Consider the following 7445-nt stretch of genomic DNA (forward strand, 5'->3'; position numbering starts at 1 on the left):
TCCTGTCCAGCTTTCTCCTTGTGCTCTGAGAACAGCTCTATAGAGGCTCACTCTTCCCAGCCCCTTCCCCACCTCTAGGCTTTAGGCACCCCAACGAAGGTCCACACATAGTTAGTCATTCCATCTTTCCTGATCAGGGAAGTCCTTCCCGCTTTGACCCTTTAATCTCTACAGTACTTCTCCTGAAAAGAACCGACAATCAAAAGTGGCCTGAGAACCACTCATGAAACTCATTTAGTTCAAGATTAAATTGGTACAGCTACTATGGAAAACAGTATGAAAGTGCCTCAAAAAATTAAAAACAGAACTATCATCTAGTCCAGCAATCCCACTTGTGGTATGTATCCAACGGAATACTTTGCACCAAGAATTTATAGAACATTAACATTCCCACAAATGAGTAGACATTCATTGAAGTATAGTCTCATGAGCCTAAGTGACATGGCTGGCCTAGGAATGAATTTCTGGGAAAGAACCAGCAAGCCAGATTCCATCTCAAATTCAGTGGAGGATTACCTTCGCTTTCCATGAGAGCCCTGATGTGTGAAACTGTCACCAATTGGAGAGTCATCTTTTTGGAATCCTCAACCTTGTGACTTATTTTTAAGTGCCAATACATAGCAGATTTACCTATTAAACCATTCATTTAGGTTTTCTTGACCCTTGCCTCTAAAGAAGTCAGCCAAGATGACTATGATGGGCAGTGGGAATAAGTGTGTATGGAAGGGGAAGAAGGCATCACGGTTATTCTTAAGTTTCACAATTGTTTTGACTAGGAAATAAGCCAGCTTTGATCATCATCATGTCACTTGGTGAAAGAATATGGGCTCAGGATAGGTTTTTCTAAGTATCTCAGGCCTCAGGTTTTCACTGGGTAGGAAATTATCATGACCCCCATCTTTCACAGCTTTAAAGTAATTTCACCAATTACAGGGATAAACAAAAAGTCTTTAAAATGTCAACATGCCCTCTAAAGACTATACTCACACTTTAGTTTCCAATCCCAAAGAAATGTGGATTTTATTTTAACCTTTGGTGAATGAAATTCAGGTTCTATGATGCCACCTTATGGATAAAACCTGTGCTAATAAAGCAACAGAGGAGCCCGAGGTTTCTATGAACCTAGAGGTTAGAAGTGTCTTTGAATGCATCTTATAAGAGTTCATATTTCTATTTAGTGCTTTCCCCCCACCCCAATTGTGAAAACTCTTCCACAGATTTTCAACAAATTAACCACTGCCCAGAAAAGAAGTAACTTGATACAGACAATGAAAGGGAGGGGACCTTTTCTGCACTGCCAGTTAACAAGCACCCTCTTGGTGCCTGAACTTGGTGCTGAGCCATATCAGCTTTGGCATAAGGCATCATAGATGGCCAGAAAAGAAAGTGGCTCAGAGCAAGGCAAGGTGTGAGTTGCTGGGCTGCCTCTTGGCATCATAGCAGGATTAAAGAGGCTGGTTTTCAAAGAGAAGTCCAGTGATATCTGAGGAAATTTGCTGGCCCTGTGAAAAGAAACAAACGTTTGGTTGAAATGGGGTCTGGACAGGTAGGGAGATGAGCTAAATGAAGCCACAATGTTCTGTTCCCATATATGGGTTCTGGAAATGGTGTACTAATTCCTTCAGTACCTCTTGTGTGGTAAGCACTCAAGAAAAACCATAGAATAGATATCCCTGAGTGCTGGGGTCCAGCCCCGGTTGGATCCAGGGATTCCCTCAGGAGGATGGCATTGGCGAAAGGACAGATAAAAGGAGAAAGAGACAGAGGCTTGACCCGACTGGTTTACATGGGAAACTAATAAGGTTCATGACACCGAACTTGCTCTGACCACAGAGGCCGCAGGCGCCCTCTCGAATAGCTGAAGGTGCCCCACCTTAGGCACCTTCTCTGGGTCTTAGAAGCCCAGGCAGGTAAGTGGTCTCAGAGAGTCCCCACGCTCCGATCAGTCACCCTGAAGGAAGAACAGAGAAGAAAAGTAGAGAAAAGGAAACAAGAAAGAACGACACGGGGAGACCAAGCCTGATGAGCAAGGCCCATACTTTATTTTCCAAAGTAGTTTTTATACCTTAAGTTGTGCATAGAGGATAATGGTGGGGGGCGGAGGTAGAGTCATGCAAGGTCAGCAGTCCTTGATCCTTATCGAAGCCAGGCTTTCTTTCTGCAAACTTATCATATACAAAAGCTTTAGGTGATTTACATCATCTTCTGGCCAGGAGGCCTGTTAACATTTTATGACCCTTTCTTCAGAAAACTTATTTTTCTCTAAAGGTGACTATTCTAAAGTCAGGCACCACCCTCCGAAAGCATTAGATAAAGTTGCATTCCTATAGGGAAAAAGTATGGTGGGCTATAACAAGAAAAGAATTAACTCAAGGGTCCAAGGTTACAAACCTTAAAGCTACTACTTACATTTCTATACACCAACTATATTAATCAATACACTCCCAGGGACACAGTAGGTAAGGGATATGGAAACTTGGCAGCAAGCATTAGCTCAACAAAGAAATCCTCTACTAGTTCTATTCTAACAATTTTAACTCTCTGAGGAGCTCTGCATTGTTAGAATATCGTAAGCTTCCTGTGCCTCTCTGGTTGGGAGGCTGTGAACAATCACATGCATAGCTGCAGAAGTCTGAACAAACCTGTCAGGCAAGCTAGAAAGTCAACAGAGGGGTTTGAATGGAAACACTCCTATTATGCCCAGGAGACTTATTAACTAGAGCTCTAAGTTGATTTTCTTCAGAGAAAGGTGGTCGGGGATAGCCCCCCGTTAATGTCAGAAGAGTTGGTGAAAGTCGTGAAATAGTAAAACGAACAGATTCTGGTTTTGGGGTAGATGCTCAGGCAGGTCTGGGGGAGTGGGCCCTCGAGTCCTGACTGGCCTTTGCATATCAGGCCTCTCCGCATGACCTTTGTCATGGGTGGGAACTCCCGTGCTGGCTCCCGGCACCTGAGAGCAAGATGTGATTCCCATTTTGCAAATGTGGAAATTGAGGCTCAAAGATGACAGTAAGAAAGAGTCATACTGAGATACTAAAATTTATTTTTAATGAAACACGATGTATTGTCTCAGCAACATCTGCAAAGCAAAAAAAAAAAAGACGAACTGTGGAAGGGTAAATATTTAATGAAGTATTGACCAGCATATTATTTGAATAATATGGAGCCTACACCTCCAGGACCCCTGCAAAGTAAATGCCCACCCACTTATAGAGGGGACAGACTGGCAGACTATCATTCTCTGCCACTAACTTGGTGTACAGGCCTCATCTTGCTCCGCTTTCCTAAATAGAGCTGGCTTTAAATTACATTCAAATCCTTGTTCCCCTACCTGAAAAAAACAAAACAAACAAAAACAAAAAAACAAAAAAAACAGCACTCCACAGTCTCTGGATTCCTGAAGTTTGTTTTTCACAGTCCCATCCAGTCCAGCTTGCTTCTGTCTGGTATTACAAGTGATTTCCAAAAGGATAAAAAGACAGATCAGAACTCTGATGTGAAAATGGCAATATCAGGCTTTTTGGAAATGTGACCTTCTAATAAATTCAGTGTCTGTAATAATGGCACTCACGGTGGACTGGAAAAAGATGCCACTGACTAATTAAAGACGTCCATTATAAACATAGTGTCTGAGCAGCGCTCAGGGAGTGATCCTGACATTGTTGGAAGTTCCTACTTTAGAGACTCAGGGAAGACATTTAAACACCATGTTAAATAATCTTACAGCTGATGGAATGGGTGCTACCCTCCTCCCAGCATTTGTGGCCCCACATAACATAAGGTTGCACTTACTCATCTGGCAGGTCTGGACAGCTAATTCCGGGTCCCCTCTCTTCTTCCTTTTTCCCTTTGAAGGAAAGTTACATGGCTCAAAATAGCCTGGAGTTAAAACTCTCCTCCAGGTCCTCCCCACCATTCTATGCAAAACAAAGAACTCTCTCACCCGAAGGAAAAAATGTACATTAAGGTTTATTACGCCCAGCTCCCAGCTGGTCCAGCCTCTGGTCTATCTCCAAAATTCCTTGCCCAAGCCATTTAAGAGATAACTACTCCGAACAACCTTGGAGAAGAACAAGCCCCCTTAAGACAGTAACTTTCCACATACATGCCTATATATACTTACTATTTTCTTGGATAAGCGCAGCAGCTCGCTAATGTGACTGCTGCCCCTTCTTGCCTCATTAAAGGTGATCTGTTCCTGTAAAGTGCCAGTCTCATTCTTTTTCTGAACCTCGCCTTCTCTAACTCCCTTACGTTACATTTTTGGTGCTGAAACCTGGGAGGTTGAGGTTCCTTCTCTTCTCCACAGCCAGCTCTTCAGGGTGTGGAAGCCTGCCAAGCTCACTTTCCAGCCCAGGCTTTCAAGACCTCCTCAAGAGGAAGTCCTGTGCCTTTGTGAGTGGTAAAAGTCCTGTGTAAGGGCTTTATGGGTTTTCCATGTAACCCAAAAAATATTGGCCTTTCTCTCTCTCTTCCTCTTTTCTCTCAGTTCCGTTCAGTTCAGTTCAGTTGCTCATTCGTGTCCGACTCTTTGCGACCCCATGAATCACAGCAAGCCAGGCCTCCCTGTACATCACCAACTCCCAGAGTTCACCCAGACTCACGTCCATCGAGTCAGTGATGCCATCCAGCCATCTCATTCTCTGTTGTCCCCTTCTCCTCCTGCCCCCAATCCCTCCCAGCATCAGAGTCTTTTCCAATGAGTCAACTCTTCCCATGAGGTGGCCAAAGTACTGGAGTTTCAGCTTTAGCATCATTCCTTCCAAAGAAATCCCAGGGCTGATCTCCTTCAGAATGGACTGGTTGGAACTCCTTGCAGTCCAAGGGACTCTCAAGAGTCTTCTCCAACACCACACTTCAAAAGCGACAATTCTTCGGCACTCAGCCTTCTTCAGAGTCCAACTCTCACATCCATACATGACCACAGGAAAAACCATAGCCTTGACTAGACAGACCTTTGTTGGCAAAGTAATGTCTCTGCTTTTGAAGATGCTATCTAGGTTGGTCATAACTTTCCTTCCAAGGAGTAAGCGTCTTTTAATTTCATGGCTGCAGTCACCATCTGCAGTGATTTTGGAGCCCCCCAAAATAAAGTCTGACACTGTTTCCACTGTTTCCCATCTATTTCCCATGAAGTGATGGGACCAGATGCCATGATCTTCGTTTCCTGAATGTTGAGTTTTAAGCCAACTTTTTCACTCTCCACTTTCACTTTCATCAAGAGGCTTTTTAGTTCCTCTTCACTTTCTGCCATAAGGGTTGTGTCATCTGCATATCTGAGGTGATTGATATTTCTCCCGGCAATCTTGATTCCAGCTTGTGTTTCTTCCAGTCCTGCATTTCTCATGATGTACTCTGCATATAAGTTAAATAAGCAGGGTGACAATATACAGCCTTGATGTACTCCTTTTCCTATTTGGAACCAGTCTGTTGTTCCATGTCCAGTTCTAACTGTTGCTTCCTGACCTGCATACAGATTTCTCAAGAGTCAGGTCAGGTGGTCTGGTATTCCCATCTCTTTCAGAATTTTCCAGTTTATTATGATACACACAGTCAAAGGCTTTGGCATGTCAATAAAGCAGAAATAGATGTTTTTCTGGAACTCTCTTGCTTTTTTCATGATCCAGTGGATGTTGGCAATTTGATCTCTGGTTCCTCTGCCTTTTCTAAAACCAGCTTGAACATCAGGAAGTTCACAGTTCACGTATTGCTGAAGCCTGGCTTGGAGAATTTTGAGCATTACTTTACTAGCATGTGAGATGAGTGCAATTGTGTGGTAGTTTGAGCATTCTTTGGCATTGCCTTTCTTTGGGATTGGAATGAAAACTGACCTTTTCCAATCCTGTGGCCACTGCTGAGTTTTCCAAATTTGCTGGCATATTGAGTGCAGCGCTTTCACAGCATCATCTTTCAGGATTTGAAATAGTGCAACTGGAATTCCATCACCTCCACTGGCTTTGTTCCTAGTGATGCTTTCTAAAGCCCACTTGACTTCACATTCCAGGATGTCTGGCTCTAGATGAGTGATCACACCATTGTGATTATCTGGGTCATGAAGATCTTTTTTGTACAGTTCTTCTGTGTTTTCTTGCCACTTCTTCTTAATATCTTCTGCTTCTGTTAGGTCCATACCATTTCTGTCCTTTATCGAGCCCATCTTTGAATGAAATGTTCCCTTGGTATCTCTAATTTTCTTGAAGAGATCTTTAGTCTTTCCCATTCTGTTGTTTTCCTCTATTTCTTTTCATTGATCACTGAGGAAGGCTTTCTTATCTCTTCTTGCTATTCTTTGGAACTCTGCATTCAGATGCATATATCTTTCCTTTTCTCCTTTGCTTTTCACTTCCCTTCTTTTCACAGCTATTTGTAAGGCCTCCCCAGACAGTCATTTTGCTTTTTTGCATTTCTTTTCCATGGGAATGGTCTTGATGCCTGTCTCCTGTAGAATGTCATGAACCTCATTCCATAATTCATCAGGCACTCTATCTATCAGATCTAGGCCCTTAAATCCATTTCTCACTTCCACTGTATAATCATAAGGGATTGGATTTAGGTCATACCTGAATGGTCTAGTGGTTTTCCCTACTTTCTTGAATTTAAGTCTGAATGTGGTAATAAGGAGTTCCTGATCTGAGCCACAGTCAGTTCCTGGTCTTGTTTTTGTTGACTGTATAGAGCTTCTCCATATTTGGCTGCAAAGAATATAATCAATCTGATTTCAGTGTTGACCATCTGGTGATGTCCATGTGTAGAATCTTCTCTTGTTTTGTTGGAAGAGGGTGTTTGCTATGACCAGTGCATTTTCTTGGCAAAACTCTATTAGTCTTTGCCCTGCTTCATTCCGTATTCCAAGGCCAAATTTGCCTGTTACTCCAGGTGTTTCTTTTTTTTCCCTGTTTTAATTCTAAATTTTATTTTATTTTTAAACTTTACAATATTGTATTAGTTTTGCCAAATATCGAAATGAATCCACCACAGGTATGGGGAACGCGGGTATACTTGTGGTGGATCCAGGTGTTTCTTGACTTCCTACTTTTGCATTCCAGTCCCCTATAATGAAAAGGACATCTTTTTGGGGTGTTAGTTCTAAAAGGTCTTGTAGGTCTTCATGGAATTGTTCAACTTCAGCTTCTTCAGCATTACTGGTTGGGGCATAGACTTGGATTACTGTGATACAGAGACCTTTTGCCATTCAGCTACCCTACATGCAACATTCCACTCGAGCTGGCCCCTAGATTAAGGTAAGATCTGGATGGTGTTCTAGAGGTGCTCTAGAACCCAGTCCTCTCTGGGTCCTGGGGACCCCCATCCTAGGGCCACTCTGTAGGCAATGGTGGGGGATGCTTCACCTCAACACAGAGGTCTCTTCTCATAACTCCTATTGCGACTATGGCTGATCACCTGAGCTCCCAAAAGGAGCCTCTGCTTGCCTTTCAATTATGGGG

General features: G+C 43.0%; 1 long non-coding RNA gene across 1 annotated transcript; it reads right to left on the reverse strand.

Moving 5' to 3' along the window:
- Window positions 1–1010: 1010 nt before the first annotated feature.
- LOC147341116 (uncharacterized) lies at window positions 1011–3837 on the reverse strand. Its single transcript, XR_015158243.1, has 3 exons — window positions 3793–3837; window positions 2066–2165; window positions 1011–1502 (listed from the first exon to the last, which is right to left on the reverse strand). It is a non-coding gene; the product is annotated as an uncharacterized LOC147341116 (long non-coding RNA).
- Window positions 3838–7445: the final 3608 nt, after the last annotated feature.

This window comes from Bos grunniens, chromosome X (assembly GCF_055505025.1).
Source record: "Bos grunniens cultivar Pamir isolate PY7600 chromosome X, Bosgru_T2T1.0, whole genome shotgun sequence".
In the NCBI taxonomy this organism is placed as follows: Eukaryota; Metazoa; Chordata; class Mammalia; order Artiodactyla; family Bovidae; genus Bos; species Bos grunniens.